This window comes from Malaya genurostris, chromosome 3 (genome assembly GCF_030247185.1).
Source record: "Malaya genurostris strain Urasoe2022 chromosome 3, Malgen_1.1, whole genome shotgun sequence".
Taxonomy (NCBI): domain Eukaryota; kingdom Metazoa; phylum Arthropoda; class Insecta; order Diptera; family Culicidae; genus Malaya; species Malaya genurostris.
In genome coordinates this window covers 171,442,127-171,468,107 of record NC_080572.1, presented here as the reverse complement: position 1 = coordinate 171,468,107, position 25,981 = coordinate 171,442,127, and the positions used below count along the sequence as shown (strand labels likewise).

Genomic DNA, 25,981 nt, shown 5'->3' with positions numbered 1-25,981 from the left:
TAGTGAACTCTGAACTCCCGCATAACGACATTACAATAATATTTTATTCGAACGAAAGTGCCGTTCGCAAAGGTTATCGTTTATATAGAGGTTCTCGCGAGGTAGCCACAATACATACTAATGTACGACAAAACAGATGTTAAAATACAGTTTTAGGGAAAATTTATATATTTACGGTTCGTAGAGATGTCCTCAAGATAAATTCGTTTTTGCTTATAAATTTGCCAGAAAATTTATGATATGATAAGCGAGTTAATAGTGTACCAAAAACTCAAGTTTCCTTTCAATGTAATGTGTGAACTCGAAGCTCCACAAGCAAGAGTGCCCGAAATATCGCTTTCTCATTCATTTCATTATCATTTCTCAAAGCACACAAAAGCACTGTAGAGTTTTTATCAAATTCGGCTAGCTGCCCATACAGCGGGGAGTCATTTCAGTGATACCGTTAGAACACGAAATTTTATCCAATCAGGATATATTTGACAACTAGATTTTCCTCGATGACTAAATTAGTCTGCCTATAATCAAAGACATCATATTATCAAGATGTCCAGCTCTCACATTTTACGAACAAATCATAAGTAATACACTTTTTCGAGAGAATAGCGAGTCCACATCGAATCGCATACATTTAAGTAGATGAGAGAAATGTCAAATTCGTGCGCGCTAAAATGGTAACACTGCACACCCATACAATTGATATGATATGTTCAATTGATATGATATGTGCAATGTTGTTCTTGAACTGAAAATTGATATCACGATGTAGAAATTAACACTGGTGGAGAGGTAGGGCGGTTTTGGTTGTGTTTGTAATTTTCTCAAAAAAAATTAGTATGGCGCCAGGATCGACGGAAGTAATCATCGGAACAAAACATGGCTCAAGATTCTATTTCATTTCTATATGTGGTGTTTTCGGGTACGTAGCACAATTTCTCCATGTTATCAAATATTCCGGTTTTGGTAAATATGAAATAAAACTTTGTTCTTTGTTTTCCAAAAAAGAAAATTGACAACCGCACTCACAAAAAAAATGTCTCGCCACCTATCCATTTACTTTTTTCTTTTTTTCAAAGAGCATCAAAATGTTAGAGGACCGATGAGTAAGTGTATCGCTCTAGATGGAGATTGTACTGAAGAATAAAAAAGTCCACAGTAAAAAAAGGTCCAGAAAGCAGACATTTCGGGAAAACATAAAATGAGTTATGTGACCCAAGCTCATCTTAGGTAAGCGGTTCAACGCACAGGGCGCAGGTCTTAGAAGCCAGTTGTCGTATGTTCGAGCCCCGACCTGGATGATTTTTTAAACTTAAAATAAGAAAAGGATGATAAAAAACTCGAATTTTTCGTGTCTCGAAAATCAAAGTACCTCTGTTTGTGACAGTCCATTAGGGTAGGACAAAATTTAGATTTCAGTTCCATCTAAATTTTGAGTCCCATACCCAAGTAGCAATTAAAACTTGTTATAATTGGCATGTTTCACAATTGCTTCATATCGGTTATTTTTATTAGATAAGTTAGACAATTGATTCAACACGTTTTTGTAAGGAATGTAAAATTCATTCATATTCCTGCTTGTGGAACCAACTCAAAAACCTGAATGGATTAAGTTCCACATTCGGTTTTTCAACTGACTGTACGACAAGAGCATTTGAGCAGCCTAAATTCCGGTTTCCACTTAGCAAATATTACTGTCGTGAAACATATGAAACAAGAAGCTTGTTACACATCATACAAGAAAAGTGCGCTTTTCCAATCGCATAATCGTTGCGAGAAGAGTTAATAAATTCAGTACTAGAACAATGTTTGCTACTTGGGTAAGAACTATGCAAAATTTTAGCTCGATCGGCGAAACTATATTTTCGCGCCGGAGGTTTAAAGTTTGTATGGGATTTAGTATGGGAATCAGGAATCAGGAATCAGAACAAATTGGCTCAAATGGCACGTTCCCCTTGATATTTGGAGATTTGTGCCTTGCCATCAATTTGTTTTTAGCATCATTTTCCCGATATATAAGAGGGAAGGATTGAAAGGAAATGGTAAGGGTTGGACTAGGAGGATGGGAAAAATTGACGACACAAAAACACATAAATGCAGAAGTAAATTCTGCACCCCTAAGGGATTCAAATATCAAGGGGAACGTGCCATTTGAGCCAATTTGTTCTGATTCCTGATTCCTGATTCCAGTATGTACGAGCAGAAGTAAATTCGGTACCCCCCAAAGGATGCCAAACAATCTGCTAAACCCTATTTAAGGTGAATACAGAAGGGATTCATTCACTCCAGGAAGAACGATGAACCCTTCTGACTATAGCTCCTTACCACATTGGGTGAGAAACGAGAGAATATCCTTCAATTTTAGCTCCGCATACACAGACTCAACCATGTATGGAGAACCAAAAACCCGGATACGTAGCTGCGTCAATGCGGGACAGTTACATATCAGATGATATGAAGTACCATAATCGCATTCACACAAATCACACGAATAATACTCAGCACGTTGAATAGTAGCCATGTGATAATTGAGTTTGCAATGTCCAGTCAGAGCTCTGACCAGAATACTGCAATGATACTTGGAGAAATGCAGTAGACACTTTGACATTTTCAGATTTAAATCTGGTAGAAATGCTTTTGTCTGAGCGCAAGTTTGCAAGCTGCGCCAGTAGCTGGCATGTTCGGATGCAGCCCAAGAACGAATCTTGTGCTTTATCCAACTAGTTGAAAGTGGTAAAGCTGGTTCAGGACCAACGAAATCATTCGTTGCACCAGCTCTAGCCAACTCATCAGCCCATTCATTTCCAGTAATACGAGAATGGCCGGGTACCCATAAGAAGTAAACAGCATTTGAAATGCTGAGGTCTTCAATTTGAGTTCGACATGCGATCACTAGATTCGACAGTGAGTCATTCGAACTGAGTGCTTTTAAGGCTGCCTGACTGTCGGAACAAAAATAAATACGTTTACCACAGATCCTCTGCTGAAGTGCCGATTGTACTCCACACAGAATTGCGTAGATTTCTGCTTGGAACACCGTACAGTATCTACCTAGTGAATGAGACTGCTCAGCCTCATTTCACGACAGTAGACACCAGCACCAGCACGACCATTCAACAGAGAACCGTCCGTATAACAAACTATGTGTTCATCAAGTTGTCGTTCCAGACAACCAGACAACCATTCCTGACGAAGAGGATAGCTCACATTGAATGTTTTGAAAGGAAAACTGCATGTGAGAGTTAGGTCACTAGGAGCGAGTAAATACTCATCCCACGTAACCATTTGAGACCACAAGCGAGTGTGGCTGGTAGCATAATCTAATGGGTTACTGTTCCAAAGCCCTGTAACCCTAAGACGGTATGCACAAGATAATGCTTCTTGTTTTAGGAACACATCTAGTGGTTTAATACACAGTAGCGCCTCTAGAGCAGCATTAGGAGTTGTCGTGAATGCTCCTGTCATCGCCATTAGGACCATCCTTTGGAGATGATTTAGCTTTGACTGAACTGTCGCGACTTCACCTTTCTGCCACCATACAAGACATCCATATGCTAAAATTGGTCTAACAATAGTTGTGTAGATCCAATCAATGTATCTGGGTTTGAGTCCCCATGATTTTCCAAAAGCTCGTCTGCATTGGCCGAAAGCCATGCAAGCTCTTTCAATCCTGAAGTCAATGTGAGCAGACCAATTCAGTTTTGAGTCAAGAATAATCCCGACGTATTTAACTTGATCGACCACAGTGACCTCTGAACCAAAGAACTGCAACGGACGAGCTCCTGTAATTATCCTACGATGAGTGAAAAGCACCATTGATGTTTTGCCCGGATTTACAGATAATCCAACCTGACAACACCATTGTTCAACAGATCGCAGGGCTTGCTGCATTAAATCATAGAGAGTGTTAATGCTTATACCGGTCATCAATATATGATAATCGTCGGCAAAACCATAAGTCGGAAATCCAAGGTAATTAAGTTTTCTTAACAAACCATCAGCGACTAGGTTCCATAAAAGTGGGGATAGTACACCACCTTGAGAACACCCACAGACACTCAGCTTTCTAATCTCTGCTTGCCGAAGCGATGAACAAAGAAGTCGATTGCTAAACATTGCGTGTATCCAGTAAGGGAAAAACCCAAGATATTCCGTTCACGACTGCAATGTTTAACCTCCTGCAGCCATTCAGCCATCGGCACGGAAATACACCTTGACTTAGGAGTTCCTATTTTTGTGGCCTTTTACGACATGGAACAGGAAACCAGTGGATCAATTCTTGGTAAAAAATAATTCCGCCGGATGCCACACGGCTTACCTGTTTGGTGGACTTATACCACCGGTACAGGTGGACCGTAGCGTTATTCTTAGCCAGTTGGGAAACCGCTACCGACACTACACGGCTATCTAGGCTGCTCAGAGAGGGAAGTTGACATTGATGGTCAACTTCCATGGATGGCCGAGCAGCCGGATGGGAAAGCTGACTTTTCTACAAAAAAATCGAGTGGAGATCACCCTATAAACTCTAAAAATTGATGCATATATTATTCTTCTTAAGTGACAAACCATGTACCAAAACTTACCGTAAAGACACAAAAAAGTCATGTAAATTATGTTAGTTCGCTTTAAATAGCATCATCCATATCTTCTAAACTATATGATATAGAAAGTTTATGTTTTCAGCAAAGTTATTGGATTTGAGTTTGTCTAAAACCTTGTCAAAGACACCGAAAACCTATTTCTTCAAATTAAAAAGTTAGACTTTTTGTGGCTTCACAGTGAGTTTTGTAGCATGGCTTGTCACTTAAAAAGTATCTTCATACTATGCTGAGTAGCTATCGTGAAAACATTAAACAACTCAGATCAACCGTTATAACACAATAAAGAAAAGTCAAATCATATTACGACCACTAGCACCAGTGGTTAATGAATAAGTCATTGTTCGGACCTTCTTCGAATGTTTTCTTGCTCGTTAAATTTCCTACGAAAATAATACATGCGCTGTTTTTTAGAGTCTGTGATCTCCAGCTAGTTTTTTTTTTATTTTTGTAAAAATGCATTTCCCCATACTAAACCCCACACAAAATTTAAACCTCCGACGCAAAAATATAGTTTCACCGATTGAACTAAAATTTGGCAAAGTTCTTATGAAGACGAAAAGCGAGAAAATAATTTTCTTTATCTTTTTCCTTTACAACCTTTTCCCACCTTACTGTATGTTCTGCTGCTTTCCACATAACACCACGTGTTTCCCAAGGGAACCATCTCGGACCACTTCTATTTGTGCTATTCGTGAATTGTCTAGCTATGTCTTCCTTTAGAGTAATATATGTCGATGATCTCTAAATCTACAGAATCATCTCATACCATGTAAATTGCTGTACACTACAAATTGACATTGAACGAGTCATATATTGTTATGAGAGAAACGGTATGAGTGCCAATAATAATAAATGTAGGGTACCGGAGGTATTTTGCCCTCTCTAATATATTTTGGTCCGGCGTTCATGCTTCTGGTTATGATCAAAATGAAGTACAACTTCATACCTAATAACCTGTTCAAAAATAAAATAACCTTTAACATTCTGAAACACGATGTTTTTCATTGTGATTTCATCCCGAAGTTTGTACGTCTGACCAAATTATATTAGAGTGGCCATACATTGTCATAAAAATTCGACGTCATTCGACGCTACACTAAGATTCAACAGTTTCAATGAGACTTCCTTTGAATCCATTTACTTAGAACTTTGTTACAAACTTTAACGTATCCGTTATTCCTGCATTCTTTCGTTGGATTGCGTAGTTCTTCGTCTCTCCTATGGACTCTACCTCGAGTTACTAGCGGAACATATAAGCAGGAGACCATTTTTATTTATAGCAAGAATCACTTAGATTTGATGAATGTTCAATAAAAGCAACAACAGCATTAGTATCGCAAGCTTATTAGACATTTTTTCCAATGTTCAACTATTTTTGGAGGTATACATACTTTCTAGCTAACGTTATACTCCACATCAACGTATTCGTAAAATCTCAATGAGCCCCCATCCGTATTTCTATATTTGCAGCCATGTCATTCATTATTCCACAATTCAAAGATATAACCAAGTCGATATGATGACTCTCTGATGACAAGGGATTCTTGAAGACTTCATCTACTCAGCAAATTTAGGATCTCGGGTGCATCGGTTACCGATTTTCTTTTGGAAAAATACTACTATAGTATCCCACCGTATTATATATATATATATATATATATATATATATATATATATATATATATATATATATATATATATATATATATATATATATATATATATATATATATATATATATATATATATATATATATAATACGGTGGGATAATATAGTAGTATTTTTCCAAAAGAAAATCGGTAACCGATACACCCGAGATCCTAAATTTGCTGAGTAGATGAAGTCTTCAAGAATCCCTTGTCATCAGAGAGTCATCATATCGACTTGGTTATATCTTTGAATTGTGGAATAATGAATGACATGGCTGCAAATATAGAAATACGGATGGGGGCTCATTGAGATTTTACGAATACGTTGATGTGGAGTATAACGTTAGCTAGAAAGTATGTATACCTCCAAAAATAGTTGAACATTGGAAAAAATGTCTAATAAGCTTACGATACTAATGCTGTTGTTGCTTTTATTGAACATTCATCAAATCTAAGTGATTCTTGCTATAAATAAAAAAGGTCTCCAGCTTATATGTTCCGCTAGTAACTCGAGGTAGAGTCCATAGGAGAGACGAAGAACTACGCAATCCAACGAAAGAATGCAGGAATAACGGATACGTTAAAGTTTGTAACAAAGTTCTAAGTAAATGGATTCAAAGGAAGTCTCATTGAAACTGTTGAATCTTAGTGTAGCGTCGAATGACGTCGAATTTTTATGACAATGTATGGCCACTCTAATATAATTTGGTCAGACGTACAAACTTCGGGATGTAATCACAATGAAAAACATCGTGTTTCAGAATGTTAAAGGTTATTTTATTTTTGAACAGGTTATTAGGTATGAAGTTGTACTTCATTTTGATCATAACCAGAAGCATGAACGCCGGACCAAAATATATTAGAGAGGGCAAAATACCTCCGGTACCCTACATTTATTATTATTGGCACTCATACCGTTTCTCTCATAACAATATATGACTCGTTCAATGTCAATTTGTAGTGTACAGCAATTTACATGGTATGAGATGATTCTGTAGATTTAGAGATCATCGACATATATTACTCTAAAGGAAGACATAGCTAGACAATTCACGAATAGCACAAATAGAAGTGGTCCGAGATGGTCCCTTGGGAAACACGTGGTGTTATGTGGAAAGCAGCAGAACATACAGTAGGGTGGGAAAAGGTTGTAAAGGAAAAAGATAAAGAAAATTATTTTCTCGCTTTTCGTCTTCATAAGAACTTTGCCAAATTTTAGTTCAATCGGTGAAACTATATTTTTGCGTCGGAGGTTTAAATTTTGTGTGGGGTTTAGTATGGGGAAATGGATTTTTACAAAAATAAAAAAAAAACTAGCTGGAGATCACAGACTCTAAAAAACAGCGCATGTATTATTTTCGTAGGAAATTTAACGAGCAAGAAAACATTCGAAGAAGGTCCGAACAATGACTTATTCATTAACCACTGGTGCTAGTGGTCGTAATATGATTTGACTTTTCTTTATTGTGTTATAACGGTTGATCTGAGTTGTTTAATGTTTTCACGATAGCTACTCAGCATAGTATGAAGATACTTTTTAGGTGACAAGCCATGCTACAAAACTCACTGTGAAGCCACAAAAAGTCTAACTTTTTAATTTGAAGAAATAGGTTTTCGGTGTCTTTGACAAGGTTTTAGACAAACTCAAATCCAATAACTTTGCTGAAAACATAAACTTTCTATATCATATAGTTTAGAAGATATGGATGATGCTATTTAAAGCGAACTAACATAATTTACATGACTTTTTTGTGTCTTTACGGTAAGTTTTGGTACATGGTTTGTCACTTAAGAAGAATAATATATGCATCAATTTTTAGAGTTTATAGGGTGATCTCCACTCGATTTTTTTGTAGAAAAGTCAGCTTTCCCATCCGGCTGCTCGGCCATCCATGGAAGTTGACCATGACATGGCTGCAAATATAGAAATACGGATGGGGGCTCATTGAGATTTTACGAATACGTTGATGTGGAGTATAACGTTAGCTAGAAAGTATGTATACCTCCAAAAATAGTTGAACATTGGAAAAAATGTCTAATAAGCTTACGATACTAATGCTGTTGTTGCTTTTATTGAACATTCATCAAATCTAAGTGATTCTTGCTATAAATAAAAAAGGTCTCCAGCTTATATGTTCCGCTAGTAACTCGAGGTAGAGTCCATAGGAGAGACGAAGAACTACGCAATCCAACGAAAGAATGCAGGAATAACGGATACGTTAAAGTTTGTAACAAAGTTCTAAGTAAATGGATTCAAAGGAAGTCTCATTGAAACTGTTGAATCTTAGTGTAGCGTCGAATGACGTCGAATTTTTATGACAATGTATGGCCACTCTAATATAATTTGGTCAGACGTACAAACTTCGGGATGTAATCACAATGAAAAACATCGTGTTTCAGAATGTTAAAGGTTATTTTATTTTTGAACAGGTTATTAGGTATGAAGTTGTACTTCATTTTGATCATAACCAGAAGCATGAACGCCGGACCAAAATATATTAGAGAGGGCAAAATACCTCCGGTACCCTACATTTATTATTATTGGCACTCATACCGTTTCTCTCATAACAATATATGACTCGTTCAATGTCAATTTGTAGTGTACAGCAATTTACATGGTATGAGATGATTCTGTAGATTTAGAGATCATCGACATATATTACTCTAAAGGAAGACATAGCTAGACAATTCACGAATAGCACAAATAGAAGTGGTCCGAGATGGTTCCCTTGGGAAACACGTGGTGTTATGTGGAAAGCAGCAGAACATACAGTAGGGTGGGAAAAGGTTGTAAAGGAAAAAGATAAAGAAAATTATTTTCTCGCTTTTCGTCTTCATAAGAACTTTGCCAAATTTTAGTTCAATCGGTGAAACTATATTTTTGCGTCGGAGGTTTAAATTTTGTGTGGGGTTTAGTATGGGGAAATGGATTTTTACAAAAATAAAAAAAAACTAGCTGGAGATCACAGACTCTAAAAAACAGCGCATGTATTATTTTCGTAGGAAATTTAACGAGCAAGAAAACATTCGAGGAAGGTCCGAACAATGACTTATTCATTAACCACTGGTGCTAGTGGTCGTAATATGATTTGACTTTTCTTTATTGTGTTATAACGGTTGATCTGAGTTGTTTAATGTTTTCACGATAGCTACTCAGCATAGTATGAAGATACTTTTTAAGTGACAAGCCATGCTACAAAACTCACTGTGAAGCCACAAAAAGTCTAACTTTTTAATTTGAAGAAATAGGTTTTCGGTGTCTTTGACAAGGTTTTAGACAAACTCAAATCCAATAACTTTGCTGAAAACATAAACTTTCTATATCATATAGTTTAGAAGATATGGATGATGCTATTTAAAGCGAACTAACATAATTTACATGACTTTTTTGTGTCTTTACGGTAAGTTTTGGTACATGGTTTGTCACTTAAGAAGAATAATATATGCATCAATTTTTAGAGTTTATAGGGTGATCTCCACTCGATTTTTTTGTAGAAAAGTCAGCTTTCCCATCCGGCTGCTCGGCCATCCATGGAAGTTGACCATCAATGTCAACTTCCCTCTCTGAGCAGCCTAGATAGCCGTGTAGTGTCGGTAGCGGTTTCCCAACTGGCTAAGAATAACGCTACGGTCCACCTGTACCGGTGGTATAAGTCCACCAAACAGGTAAGCCGTGTGGCATCCGGCGGAATTATTTTTTACCAAGAATTGATCCACTGGTTTCCTGTTCCATGTCTTAAAAGGCCACAAAAATAGGAACTCCTAAGTCAAGGTGTATTTCCGTGCCGATGGCTGAATGGCTGCAGGAGGTTAAACATTGCAGTCGTGAACGGAATATCTTGGGTTTTTCCCTTACTGGATACACGCAATGCTTAGCAATCGACTTCTTTGTTAATCGCTTCGGCAAGCAGAGATTAGAAAGCTGAGTGTCTGTGGGTGTTCTCAAGGTGGTGTACTATCCCCACTTTTATGGAACCTAGTCGCTGATGGTTTGTTAAGAAAACTTAATTACCTTGGATTTCCGACTTATGGTTTTGCCGACGATTATCATATATTGATGACCGGTATAAGCATTAACACTCTCTATGATTTAATGCAGCAAGCCCTGCGATCTGTTGAACAATGGTGTTGTCAGGTTGGATTATCTGTAAATCCGGGCAAAACATCAATGGTGCTTTTCACTCATCGTAGGATAATTACAGGAGCTCGTCCGTTGCAGTTCTTTGGTTTAGAGGTCACTGTGGTCGATCAATTTAAATACGTCGGGGTTATTCTTGACTCAAAACTGAATTGGTCTGCTCACATTGACTTCAGGATTGAAAGAGCTTGCATGGCTTTCGGCCAATGCAGACGAGCTTTTGGAAAATCATGGGGACTCAAACCCAGATACATTGATTGGATCTACACAACTATTGTTAGACCAATTTTAGCATATGGATGTCTTGTATGGTGGCAGAAAGGTGAAGTCGCGACAGTTCAGTCAAAGCTAAATCATCTCCAAAGGATGGTCCTAATGGCGATGACAGGAGCATTCACGACAACTCCTAATGCTGCTCTAGAGGCGCTACTGTGTATTAAACCACTAGATGTGTTCCTAAAACAAGAAGCATTATCTTGTGCATACCGTCTTGGGGTTACAGGGCTTTGGAACAGTAACCCATTAGATTATGCTACCAGCCACACTCGCTTGTGGTCTCAAATGGTTACGTGGGATGAGTATTTACTCGCTCCTAGTGACCTAACTCTCACGTGCAGTTTTCCTTTCAAAACATTCAATGTGAGCTATCCTCTTCGTCAGGAATGGTTGTCTGGTTGTCTGGAACGACAACTTGATGAACACATAGTTTGTTATACGGACGGTTCTCTGTTGAATGGTCGTGCTGGTGCTGGTGTCTACTGTCGTGAAATGAGGCTGAGCAGTCTCATTCACTTGGTAGATACTGTACGGTGTTCCAAGCAGAAATCTACGCAATTCTGTGTGGAGTACAATCGGCACTTCAGCAGAGGATCTGTGGTAAACGTATTTATTTTTGTTCCGACAGTTAGGCAGCCTTACAAGCACTCAGTTCGAATGACTCACTGTCGAATCTAGTGATCGCATGTCGAACTCAAATTGAAGACCTCAGCATTTCAAATGCTGTTTACTTCTTATGGGTACCCGGCCATTCTCGTATTACTGGAAATGAATGGGCTGATTTAGGATCTCGGGTGTATCGGTTACCGATTTTCTTTTGGAAAAATACTACTATATTATCCCACCGTATTATATACATATATATATATATATATATATATATATATATATATATATATATATATATATATATATATATATATATATATATATATATATATATATATATATATAAATATATATATATATATTTATATATATATATATATATATATATATATATATATATATATATATATATATATATATATATATATATATATATATATATATATATATATATATATATATATATATATATATATATATATACATATAGCATACACTCAAATATAAACACCAGTTTTTTATTGTTTCACACAACAAAAAGTTTTGATTTTCTTGCAAAAATAACTAATTTGAATCTCTGACAGCATTGAGGTGAGCATTTTTAATATACAATAAAAAGGAAAGCATAAACTACCAATTAGTGTTCTAGTAAAGCTGTTAGGTATTAAACATGTTTGTTTGTTTCATTTTATTAGCGACTTTAACTTTGTTTCATAAATACAACAGCACAGGCTGTATTGAACAATATTGTATATGAAATAAAAGGTTAATGAGGCTTGATTCATCCATATTTTTCCACCCAGATCGTTTGAATGAATTCTCAAATACGAAATCAAATCTGTAAATGTTTATCACATACTTCATTTTTTTTAAAAAGGCCTGAACTTATGTTGAATAGATCACCACCATAGCAGAAACACATCTGAAGTTATGCCCATAAATTTGAGATGAGTTTAAATTACATTTAAATTTCGGCGATATTAGTCCAAATGGATCATAAACTTTTAATCAAGGTGTATTATCATAACACGATGATACATTCTTCTCTCCAAATCATGACTTGTTTTGCTCATTTCTAGAATCGGAATTTTGCGCGAATGTCTGTGCGATAGTGACTTAAAAATGGCGTGATAAAATTCAACAACTTCAGTACATTTATAAATCGATTCGATTGGGGTCGAACAACAGTTTTCTAAATTCTTTAAAATTTTACCACAGAGAAAAACACTATTAAAATACAACAAATACAACAAGGTGGTGGTTATGATTAAAACAATTATGTCACGCGAAGTCCAAATCAGGTTTTGACTATTATATCTATTTTCGATTGTATTTTGTCGGTTGAGCTAATCTCCGCTCCAGTGATTGAGGTGGAATGGAAAAAAACGAAGCTTTACTTTCGTAGATGGAACCTGGCCAAAACTGGTGATACCAGAATCAAACATGACCTTGGTGAAGTGTATATTATGACTTGCTTTCGTGTTCAAAATCAACCCAAAAATCGAGATTTCCATTGCTGTTGGATTTAGCTCCATTAGTCGACATTTAACTACATAATATGATCGTTACAATCTCCATGAAGTGCTACAATGAGCGAAAAGACAGATCTGTAATTCCTTTTTTTTGCCCGTGCATGTCGGTGCCACATCGTGATAAGCCATTTTAACTCACGTGTCCCACTTGGTATTACTCGACTCATTTGTTTCAAATAATTAATCGAGACGGAAACAATGTCAATGTGTATTTTGTAAATGGCGCAATCTTCCTTTTGGAATATTTATTTGCCTAGTTTACTGGAGCTAGTCGGCGAAGGTGATTAAGCATAATCGGATCAAAACTGTGCAATAACTTTAAAAATCTGTTTTAATCCAGCTAGTAGTGTGCATATATATGTCAATATGGTCTTTTTCAAAAGGCTTATCATTGACGCTGGTCTGAAAACACCATGAAACTATTAATAGCTAAACCACAATAACATGAATTTAACAGATATATTATTCAACAACAAAAATGAATCTTAAAATTGTTAAAATCTATTCATAAATCTAAAACTAATTAAAATCCACTTAGTAGTGTAGTTATTATGTTCTCGCATCCTTCATATTCGCATATTTAATTCTGTGGTCTTCAAAATATATTTCTTTGACTAGTTATAAAAAACAAAAACGTTCGTTGGGCATCAACTCGCACAACCTTCTAATTTAAACAGTTCTCAGATCGGTTAAGTCAGCTCAGAGAAAACGAAGTGAGTTCCACCACTTCAGATTATCATCAACTAACATTACCTAAATATTGGATTAGTTTTGAGTCCACTATAGAATATTGTTTACGTTGTTTTGCATCGCCGTTCTAAACGACGGTTTGGAATTCAAACAGTCATTATCGCGTAATGCCGAAACCGGAAGTCAAATCCGAACAAAACACAGGAATATTTTATGTGACCAAAAGATATTGAAGTGAGTTTCATATTGATAGTTTGGTCGGTACATTTGGATTCAATCGATTTCTCATACCAACAATTACGAGAAATGTATCTTTAGACCACTAGATGAATTTAAACAACTGAGGCTTTTGGAACAGGATACCGGTAACATTAGAATATCAGCCAACAAGTTTTAGTTTTGAATAATGAAACCATTTTTTTAATATCGTACGTATTTAAGGCTGATTGCCATTTTACCTCATCATCACACCCAGACTTCAGACCCAGAAATCTGATCTGAACAATACAATGGCAATCTAAGTTTGTGGTAATTAGCAATAAATCGATACTCCAATACTTTCGGCGCTTGCAGAATCGGGCACTGGTACAGTCAAAGTAAGTTTGCTATTTAAGTTCTTCTAATTTATCGTTAAAAACCTGCACAGCAAAACTAGCTCAAAAATTGTTCATAACGGAAACTTAAACTGTTAACTTAATTAATCATGACTGCTTCCAATTATTTTTCTATTATGGTTTAACTTCAAAATACAATTTTTTTCAGTCTACTGATTGTATTTTAAGTCAAGACATATGTATTTTTACATATTCTTCACATAATTTTCTCTTGTTCAACAATTGACTACAAGGACAGTTATATAAACCCATAGAGTAACGGTAGTATTTTGGCCTCTCTAATATATTTTGACCCGAAGCTCATTTTTTTTTATTTCTTATGTCACTGAATCCTTGGCCATGTAAAATTTTGGTGTACATTATGGATGCTTTTGTTACAGTTACAGTTACAGTTGTTACATGTTTAATAAATCCCACATTAACCACAAGCCTCTATTGGCTCCAGAAAATCGATACCATTGATTTATTTGTATACTCCAGTATATGTAAGTATATATTATTATTTTAAATTGTTATGTATATGTATATCGCTAATGTACATTGTAAAAGGATATTTATTCTTTAATTCGACCACAAATGTATCACCTCTACATCTTTTGCTTTTTAACAAGTGATAAAATACAACCAACTGAATACGATATATTGTCTATCAGTTTCTTCAACGTAAAAGACTTCTGGATATTTGTTGTTCTTTTTTTTGTAAGCAAAACTATCATTTTCTTAGCACATAGAGGGATTCATTGGTACGTGGAATCAACACAGCAAATGTCAACCTTGATTTTATTTTGATGTACTAACTTTATAAATAATCATACTTGTCTTTCAGAATTAGGTTAACACGCATCAAAATAACGAAAATTGCGAGAAATAGGGGCAACGTTAACAATATTATTATGCAAGGAAAACAAACTTACATCGTCGTTACTTTCTACGTTAAACTTTAACCAACAAGGCGGTTTGTTTAAATGCGTCGCGTTGTTTGAAACGAGCTCAGTGTATCGTCACCGACTTGGTCTGTTAATCTACTGGGCCCACGGCACTATTATTACACAACATAGCCGGTGTTCCACTTTTGGAGTGCCGTTTTTGGGGTTCGATTTTAATAAGCTTCAATTTGTAGACGTGACACCTCTGTTCGGAGTAAGGTCTTTTATTTATACCCGGCTTTAAACTTTTGGTCGTTCGCCGTCGTTCGAAGTATTAGTTCACTGCAACAAAACCTTCACGTTCGATTAATTCAAATTCAGCAATTTCCTTTGAAACTTGATGTCACAAATAAACACTCTGAGGCTATCTCTCAACAAACTTCTCCTCTGTTTGGAAACCCAGTCAGCAAATTATTCATTTTTTTTCAAACACGATTGAACGTAGTCAAAACACCACTTGATGTTATTCCCGAAAATAGCCAATCATCTTTATTCAATCTCTATCGACCGATAAGTTCGTTGGCCGCACACTATGCAAAAAAAACCTGAGCTCAGAATCAAATAAAAACGTAATCACAGTCAAGAAAGAAACTCCACACGAAATATTTGAACGCCGTTGTGAATCCACCTTCCTTTACGCACAAACGCTCTGACAAAAGACTCCGCTTCATACGAAACCGCAACTGATACTAAAACTGCCCACAGCTAACCGCTCTACTCAGCTTAGGTAAGGATTTACCTGAACGAGTTGTACGGTGAAAGAAATTTCAAGTCCAATGTTATACTCGCGCGGTTGTTTGTTTACTGCGGCGGCTTGTTGACCACAACACGTGGGACAGGCTCATTCGGGAATGATAACCTGTTCAGATGGAACTATCCCATATAATGTGATCATCTTCGTATTTTCGTGGTTAGGGAAATATTCGAATGATTTTAAATTCAAACTTTACAGTAACGGACAAAGGTTTTTCGAATCCGAAACTTTGATGTTGCCACACCGATCATATGAATATTCAAAAATGCATTACTTCTAATGGCCGGAAGAATTCGAGTTTGCTTAAACTAGTTTTTTTAAATTGTTTGTTTTTTTTTTTAATTTGAACTATATGCAAGTGGTCAAATCCATCAGAAGTAATGTGTGATATTGCTCACCTGGAACGTCATGCATTGTAATTATTTTTATATTCAAGTCAACAGAATGAACCTCCTTGATACGCAAATGTGAATAACGATGATCGTTCTGGATCGAACAAGCTTTCCGCATGTGAGTCAACGTCATTCAACAACAACCTGAAAAATTATTGCTTCTTTCAAACAACTCACTAATACTTTGAGTGTGTGTTAAATTAATTTCCACGAAGTTCATAGTCGCAAATTAAAATTAATAAACGAAGTAAGTTGACTACGCTAAAAGTGAATTATAAACATTTTAGGGCTGCATTTAGTATAAAAAATATGTTCGAAAAGTAAGGACCGTTCGCGCATATTTACAAATTGTCAAGTCGTACACGTTCACACTTGTGCATATCTCAATACACACTATTCATGCAGCTGTTTCAGGTGTTGTTTTGATTTAGTAATCTTTTAGTCATCTTTGCGTACAGTAAACAATGTAGCGCTGTAACAAGATGTTTGTGTGCAAAACAATCTTCAACAGCAGAAATTCTTCGTTATTTATGTATAGTATGTGGACCTATAGTAAATAGAGAAGGAAAGATTAAACAAAAGTGTCATGATTTCAGAAATAAAAGAACAAATGTTCATGATTAATATCGGAGTGGTCTACCCCAGTGTGCAAACCGATGGAAAATTGTCACGCATTCTCAATGAAAGAGTCCAATCCAACCCCCCCATATTTGTTTTTTACTGTCTCATTCGAAAATGACCGTATCTAAGACAAAGCATTTTCGTCTCTCATTGCAAAAAAAGAGTATCAATATCCCCGTCACTCGTTCCTCTGTGACAAGACGAAACCAAACTAACGTCTGCAGGGAGATTCAGAAGAATTTCAGTTCTCATTCTTTCATTGATATAATGAAAATTTTTGGCGTTTGACTATCAAGAGTGATTAAAATATGATAAATCGAAGTAACTATACCCCAGAACCTCTTTGGATACCAAAACTACTACAGATTCGAGCACCAACAGGTAAAAGTCAGAATTTGCAAGCGCTGCTGAGAGTGACATTTATTTCTCGTAATTTTCGTATATTTTGAATCAATTAAAAAAACTTTTTTTAGCTCTGGTGGCGATTAAAGTCCTGATTACTTAATTGAATCTTAGCCTCAAAAAAAGTTTCAGCGATTCCCATCATCATTCGATGCAAATATTTTTCCAGCAAACTTTTTTTGAATCTGTGAACAAGAAAATAGTCGTTGAGGTCTAAAATTGGAGAATATGATAGATGAGGAAGCTATTGAATTTTCAATTCATGGAATACTCGGTGACACGGTGCATTTGATACGCACTAACGAAAGAGCATATGACTAACGCTAGAGAAATTTTTAATTAGTGATACCATCTGTCTGTCAGACATAGGACTTATTGAGGACGAGGTTGACAAAGTTCCACACGGAAAGATATCCGTTACTACTGTCATGATTAGAAAATCATGGAACCAATCATTTTAACTCCTCATGAAGTTCATCATTTTATAATTAAAAAGACTCACGCGTTACTTGAGGAATGTATATCTTTCAAAACTAGTAACTCCGATTTTCTACCCGGATCACACTTTGAACCTTTGATGTGATGGATTGCCTAATAGATTAATGGTAAGTCCAAAAGCAGACATTGTGCATATCTCAACAACTGCTGAAAATTTTTACTTCATTCTGAGGCATATTCATTTCATAATTGTATTGTTTTACCCACAGAGAATTGACAACATGAGGATAATGAACAGAAAATTTACATCATAAAAGACGGCTACGTTTTTCATTTGGCAAACATCAAATTTACATTTTGTATGAAAATATCCTAATGCATTCTTTCATATTTGATATGACTTTTGTTGTGAGAATAATATTCCGAGAGCTAACGTAGACCGAAAAATAAATTCGATGGTAAATTTGGAGCGCCATCTAATGAAAATCAAAAAAAAATCTTTGTTTCAAAGAGATAACATGAATATTTTAAAGAGATAATAAATATTTTAAACAGGACGATTTGGCAAATGATTTTTTGGAAACAAAAGGAAAAATCTTACCGCGGTATTAGTTAAAACTCGATATGGAGATTGTTTTTATGAGGTTTGATTCACACGTGTTTTCTATGCAGTTCGTTTATGTGTTTAAGTTCTCAAGCACAAAAACAAAACCGGAGCAATGAATGCAATTAATCACGTTATTTTTGGTGTCGTCATAATATTTTAATTATCAATGATACAGAAATGCCCCGTACTTTTGACTGTTTTGATATTCAAATGCATATTATTTGAGACATTAGTTAAAATCGTATAAAAAATACGATCGTCACACCATTCCATTAAATTCATATTTGAAATTTTCATGTTATAAAACATAACACCTGAATTTATGTTGGAAATTTCACCATCGCAGCAGAAACGCGCCTGAAGTTTCTCATTTCGGCAAACATTCTTTTTTGCCTTACTCATATAGAAAGACTATACAATCACTGTGAAAACCGACTTTTCAATCGAAGTCCGGAGAGCCGAATAGCATATTCCATTCGATTTTGCTCGACAAACTGAGCGTGTATGTGATGAATATTACCACACATTTTTTTCTAAAATTGCTGAACCTATTTTCACACACTCAAACAAAAATAGAAGGTCTTATAGTCCCATACAAAGTTCCTGAATTTCTTTTGGATCCGATTTCCGATTCCGGAATTACAGGGTGATATGCACAAAAAAGTGAAAATAATGTCTCTCAATTTTCTCGAAAATGGCTGAACTGATTTTCACAAACTTATATTCAAATGTGTGTTTAAAATAGCACTCAATCATTTAGAGCGACAATTCGAAAAAGGGTCAAATTCTTCTAGATTTAGCTCAAAACTGCCTCAATTTGCAGACTGTATTAGTTACTTACCATATGGACGGACTTCGGCTATACCGGTTCCCAGTTCTCGGTTCCGGAAGTACCGGAAAAAATGATCAATAACTCTAAGGCGGAACTCATTCAGTTTTCTCTTAACGATTTTCACAAACTTACGCTCAAATGAAAGGTCTTGTAGTCCCATAGGATGGTTGAATTTCATCCGGATCCAGCTTCCGGTTCCGAACTACAGGAATAGGTGTGATTATAATTGCACACAGTCACTTAGAGCGACGATGCAACAAAGAAAACGTTATCCTTAATTTGACATAACTGTTTACAAATTGAAAATGTTATGTTAGTTCATACCCAATTAAACTTTCTAATTTTATTCAAGTTTTAACCAAAATTTTGGCAACAGAATCCTTTAGCGATATTTTTAAAAATATTAGTAATATGAGAACGGTATGATTATGTCACCAGATGGGTTAAAACAGGATTTTTTATAAGTAACCATATGATGAGTAACGGATTTTTTTAAATTGGCTAATAAATTTCTCTAGTTCGCAGATCAAGATAGTCATAAAATCAAACTCAGGTAAAATTTCTTCTAAGTTGTGCTTGAACTGTTTCTTAACCACACTCTTTTTTGCACAATCTTTGGCCTTGGTATGGTATTACATTCCTGTAGTGGAATTTGACCTTCTGTTTCAACAGACTTCGCAGCCGATTCAAAGGGTACAGAACCATTGCATGGCTGGTGCTACTATTCTATTGACACTATGAATCCTTGCAGGTCGGGGTTCGAACATACGACCGCTGGTTTGTAAGACCAGTGCCCTATGCATTGAGCTGCCAACCCGGGAAAACATTGCACAAATATGGTTGCCGAGAAGAAAGTTGAGGAAATCAACGATAAAAATAGCTTTTCTATTGAAGCTTCTTAAATATCTACAGAATTGACAGAAAAGAGCAAAGCAAAGAAAAAACATAACCATATGAAAACTGTTACAGGTTATAGTTCATTTTTATGATAGTTTAATGATCCGAATTCCGGTTATCGGTAGCGCAAATAGTGATCAAAATCTTTGGAATGGAGCTCACTTCATTTGTCATGTCATTCTCATTTTTGGCTGAATCGATTTTCACTAACTTAAATTCAAACGAAGAATTTAAATGTGTTAGTATTATGTAAATAAAAACTTGAAAACTAGGTTTTAAGCCTTTTTTAATTTATAGTATATTAATTATTCTTGATGTAATATATAAAAGATAATGAACAATATGAGAAAGGCTACTACCCATTACATCACTAGGTGGATTAAACCAGGTTTATTTCAGATCTTTTACCAATTTGACAGATCACATAACCTATTAAAATCATTTCTCTTACTTGAAATAGATCGTTTAAAATTGTCAAATAATAAGAAAATTATCACAAACAGGACTTTTTTGTGGACAGACATGATTTCCGATTTCACCAGGTTTTTCCTTTCTTAAACGTGTGCTTTTGTTTTAAATTTGTTGTCAAACTAGGGTACTTCTGAGAGTATCTATTTATTAATTGTTATTCACACAACTCCTACAATACCCTTCTTTCCGTCCAGAATTGAAATATCTATGGATTTAGTGTAATATTGACATTGATATTTCCTTTATATTGTTGGCTTCGAAATCATGAAAATAGCACTAACTTATAATGATATTATTAAACTTATTATAAGTTTGATAGTAAAGTTAAAATTGATTCGTTTTCAAGGTTCATCCATCTAAGAGAAATAGTTCAACGATCAATCAGTCATTTTAAGGGTAGCTTCATAGTGCCCATCTCTGTGAAGCATTGGGTCCTAAGAGTGAAAAACGTTTGTAATTGTATACTTATTACTACAAAAGTTTACAAAGCAAGAAACAGATATGGCATGGAAGTAGCTCATAATAACCTAATATCACAGACTAACAGACATGACAGTATGAGTAAATTCCTATAAAAAATAATTTTTCGTGATGCACTAGCTCCACCTATATTGTACTGCGCGAACTTTTCACTATCTGTACACCCCTTGTGTTATGTAAAAGTTTTTTTACTAGTTGGTTTCCCCTCGTTTGTCAACACCGATCAGCTGCTTGCAGGGATGCCTGATTTCATCAAAATATTTGAAAATGAATCGTCACAATAAGTTATTGGATTACATTGATAATATATTTAACTTTTTCGCGATGTTGGAAGGGAACCATTTATTTGACTCAACGTTGTTCATCTAGACTATTTTTTATTGTGTTGGTAGAACCAGAAATTTCACCAGAAATTAAGTGGCGGCAGACCAAAAGCAAGTAAATATGGTAACAAAACGGGTTCGATTTTGTCTTGCGTTGGAGGATGAGAAATAGGCACAATTATGTATACAGTTTTGGCAATATGTATTAAATCTGTATCCTGCATGAAATTCGCATTGACGTATACAAATCAATACATTACAGGTAATTCTGTATGAATGGAAACTCTGTTGGTAAATGAAAAAAATAAACACAGTCTAGATGACAGACAGGATGTTTTTGATAGGGTAACGTTGCGCCATCATGACACATGTGAGTACTGTCCCAAATAAAGGAATATTCGAAATGACCGTTAAATGATTGAAGAATCTAATTTGAGTGTCCTGTCTGTTAGTCTGTGCTAATATGCTAAGTTTATTGGCGGAATTCACATTAAATTTTTTTATTAGGTTTCTGAACTTGAAAAGTATTACAACGACAATTGTCCTGATATATACAAATCAGGATTTAAGATCACGATGTTATTCCGTTTTTGATTTCAAAAATAATTGAACATGTTTTCCCACGAAAATTGAAAGCAAAGCAGAGTCCTGGCATTACATTCCTTTTGTGGAATTTGGCCTTTCTGTTTCAACAGACTTCGCAGCCGACGATTCTTAGTGTACAGAATCATTGCATGGCTAGTACTATGGATCCTACTGACACTAAGAATCCTTCCAGGTCGGGGCTCGAACATATGACAACTGGCTTGTAAGACCAGCGCCCTATGCGAAAATTGAACTTATCCGCCGCTCACGAAAATTGAACTCATCCGATTTTTGAATTCATTTAAAGACTGTCCCAGAATGTATGGATGCAACCAAAAACCGCTGCCATTTCGCAATGGTTCAGAATTTGTCAATTTTTATGGCTGCGTCCTGTTGTTTACGCTCTTCTCTAACCACTTGTGCAGTTGTTTATTCGTTATCATTAGTTTGTTTCGAAGTGCGTGGACTTTCAGCAGAACAACGTCGAAAAATTGTGTACAAATGGTGCACAGAACGCGGACTGTCACTGAGAAAGATAGCAAAAATGGAAGGAGTAAGTGAAAAAGCCGTGCGAAATGCAATCAGCAAGTTGGTGAGGATAACACCTTTGAGGATGAACCGAAAAAAAGATCCTGCTAACCCTCACTTAGATAAACGTATAATGAAGGCGTTCGAGCAAAAGAAGAAGGTTTCAGTTTGGGATGTGGCTAAAAAAGTGGGCACTTCGAAGTCAAATGTTCTTCATGCTAAAGAACGTTCGAATCTTCGAACCTATGAGAAGCAGAAACAACCAAAACGTAGTCCAAGAAGTATCGATCAGGCCGAGGGTTCGAAAGCTGTACAATACGATTCTTGCTGGAAATTTGAACTGCATAATCATGGACGACGAAACCTACGTGAAACTCGATTACAAATCCTTGCCGGGACCACAATATTATACGGTGCGAGAAGGGCAAGTGTTAAACCAGTCCGAGACATCGATTGAAGTCGAAAAATTTGGTAAGAAAGCTATGGTCTGGCAAGCAATTTGTAGCAGTGGTCAGGGGCGGTAAGTTCCATGAAATATTGGGGGGGCACAAAAAATTATTACTACAGATCATTGAACTTTGCAATATATAAAGCATTTTTATAAAGGAAACGGAGAGGTTAGAGCAAATAAAATTTCTAGAGATATCTTATGATATAACATTTTTTTCTGTTATCCCCGTAGTTGGTCTCCGTAATCCTTCATATTTCTTAACTAAATTACTAAAATTTTATAACTGATATACTACAATGTGAAATGTGCTATACTTTACCACTTTCGAATATTGATTATTACTGGAATAGTAGGGAAAATGTTCGTGATTTTGACGAACATTTTCCCTACTATTCCAGTAATAATCAATATTCGAAAGTGGTAAAGTATAGCACATTTCACATTGTAGTATATCAGTTATAAAATTTTAGTAATTTAGTTAAGAAATATGAAGGATTACGGAGACCAACTACGGGGATAACAGAAAAAAATGTTATATCATAAGATATCTCTAGAAAATTTTATAATATTTATTCCAGTTGTCAAAATATTGGGGGGGCATGGCCCCTCCAATAAATCTTTTGGGAGGGGCAAAAAGTGCCTTGCCCCCCCATAGTTGCCGCGCCTGGCAGTGGTAAGATTTCGAAACCCTTCATCACCACTGCTTCAATGAACAGCGAAATATACATCAAGGAATGTTTACAAAAACGACTTCTACCCATGATTCGAAACCACAAGGATCCTGTTGTCTTCTGGCAAGATCTTGCTTCTTGCCACTACTCGAAATCAACGGTAGAATGGTATACTACCAAAAATGTCACTTTCGTCCCAAAAGACCTGAATCCACCAAATTGCCCACAACTTCGACCAATTGAGGAATTTTTGGCATTAACGAAGGCACATCTTCGGAAACATGTCTCAGCAGCCGAAACCATTCAACAGTCGAAAAAGATTGGAAAAAAGTGTCAAAACTTGTCGCCAAGAAGTCTGTACGGAATTTAATAAGGAACGTTCGCAAGAAGGTGCGCCAGCTAGTCTACAATGGCTAAGTAGCAAATGTTGAGAATAATATTCTGTTGTTGTAGTCTAATATTATCAGTATATCGAATAAAATTTGAATATCTAAAACTTGTGAATTATTTACAGCGAAATCAAAGTGCGTCCATACTTTCTGGGACAGTCTTTAGGAAAATTGGAAATAAAATACGTTTGACATTATATTTTCTAAAGGTGATATCTATGATCAATTTTTAAATAACAGATCGACTGAGAAGTTCGTATCGTTTCTATGAGAGGGCGCCACTAGAATTAAGTCCATACCATTTTCAGTTAGTATCAACCTTCAAAAGATACGTGTATAAATTTGACAGCTGTCTGATTATTAGTTTGTGAGATATTGCATTTTGAGTGAAGCTACTTTTGTTATTGTGAAAAAAATGGAAAAAAGGAATTTCGTGTGTTGATGAAACACTACTTTTTGATGAAAAAAAGTGCCGCCGATACCAAAAAATGGCTTGATGAGTGTTATCCAGAGTCTGCACCGGGCGAAGCAACAATTCGTAAGTGGTTTGCAAAATTTCGTACTGGTCATATGAGCACCGAAGACGATGAACGCAGTGGACGTCCAAAAGAGGCTGTTACCGATGAAAACGTGAAAAAAATCCACAAAATGATTTTCAATGACCGTAAAGTGAAGTTGATCGAGATAGCTGACACCCTAAAGATATCAAAGGAACGTGTTGGACATATTATTCACGATTATTTGGATATGAGAAAGCTTTGTGCAAAATGGGTGCCGCGTGAGCTCACAATCACAATGTCACAAGTCGATGAAAACCATGCTGAAATTGAACGAATTGGGCTTCGAATTGCTCCCTCATCCACCGTATTCTCCAGATTTGGCCCCAGTGACTTTTTCCTGTTCTCAGACCTCAAGAGAATGCTCGCTGGTAATGAAGAGGTAATCGCTGAAACTGAGGCCTATTTTGAGGCAAAGGACAAATCGTACTACAAAAATGGTATCGAAAAGTTGGAAGATCGCTATAATCGCTGTATCGCCTCTGATGGCAATTATGTTGAATAATAAAAACGAATTTTGGCAAAAAAATGTGTGTTTCTATTAAACGATACGAACTTTTCAGCCGAACTGTTAGTAGCGATTGCAATTAATAACTACAATAATGGTTTCACAAGGTGAAATGCATTTACGCACTGAGTGTGGGACTCACCACAGGACTGCCCAACTGTATAATTGAAACTACCCACTAAAACACCTTGGATTTCCACCCTTGCCGGAACCATCGTTAGGTATTGCTTCGGGGTAAGACTTGGATACGTTGAAAATAACGTCCTTAAGGTAGATAAATTCAAATTAATGTGTAACGCTTTAAATTCACAAAACCTTTTAGTTGAAATAAATATCAAGGAAATTAGTTATTTCAACTTGATCAGGGCCATTTCGCCGAAAGCCGTTTCGCCGAAAGCCGTTTCGCCGAAAGCCATTTCGCCGAAAGGATTATTTCGCCGAATGCCATTTCGCCGAAAGGGTCATTTCGCCGAAGAAATTAGAATTGATTTAAAATAAAGACAAATGGAAGATGATAGCGTTAACGCCTGTTTTGTTGACCAACAATTGTACTTCTTGAATAAATATAGATTCGTGAGCCTCAGAACGGAGTTCCCAAGAAATTATTTATTAGCTACTAAGTATCAAAGCAATTGCATAGTTGTATCTACCAGGCAAATGTATGTGGTATTTTCCGTTCATTGAGTGAAAATGAAAAAAATATCTAATGCGGCTACGCCACATCGTTTTGGTTCATGTGCTGTCCGTCCTCGCTACCGCTCGTTCGGACCTAACTAAAGCAAAGAAACCTAGCTTTGAGTAGACTGGGCAAACGAGGCGGTTACAGGTTTGTATGCAAGAGGCTGCTGCTTCCGACGGCGGGTCGGCGACCGACTCAGCTGGCGTCCGCTCGGCGGTTTTGTGCCGCCGAGCCATCTTGGTTTCGGTTATGTGGCTGCGCCACATCAGTTATACAGGAGACATAACATACAGGAGACATTACCCTGTCGGCGAAATGACTCTTTCGACGAAATGACCCTTTCGGTGAAATGACCCTTCAGC

At 36.2% G+C, this 25,981-nt stretch overlaps 1 protein-coding gene across 6 annotated transcripts in view; it reads right to left on the bottom strand.

Annotated features, from left to right (window-relative positions):
• Window positions 1-15,698, bottom strand: part of LOC131439044 (aldehyde dehydrogenase, dimeric NADP-preferring-like) — a 73,233-nt gene extending 57,535 nt beyond the window's left edge. The window contains exon 1 of one of the 6 annotated variants that reach the window (XM_058609574.1): window positions 15,023-15,698. The gene's annotated coding sequence lies outside the window, so the exon portion shown is untranslated. The remainder of the gene's footprint in view (window positions 1-15,022) is intronic. The other 5 variants (XM_058609575.1, XM_058609571.1, XM_058609572.1 and 2 more) reach the window with 5 other exon arrangements.
• Window positions 15,699-25,981: the final 10,283 nt, after the last annotated feature.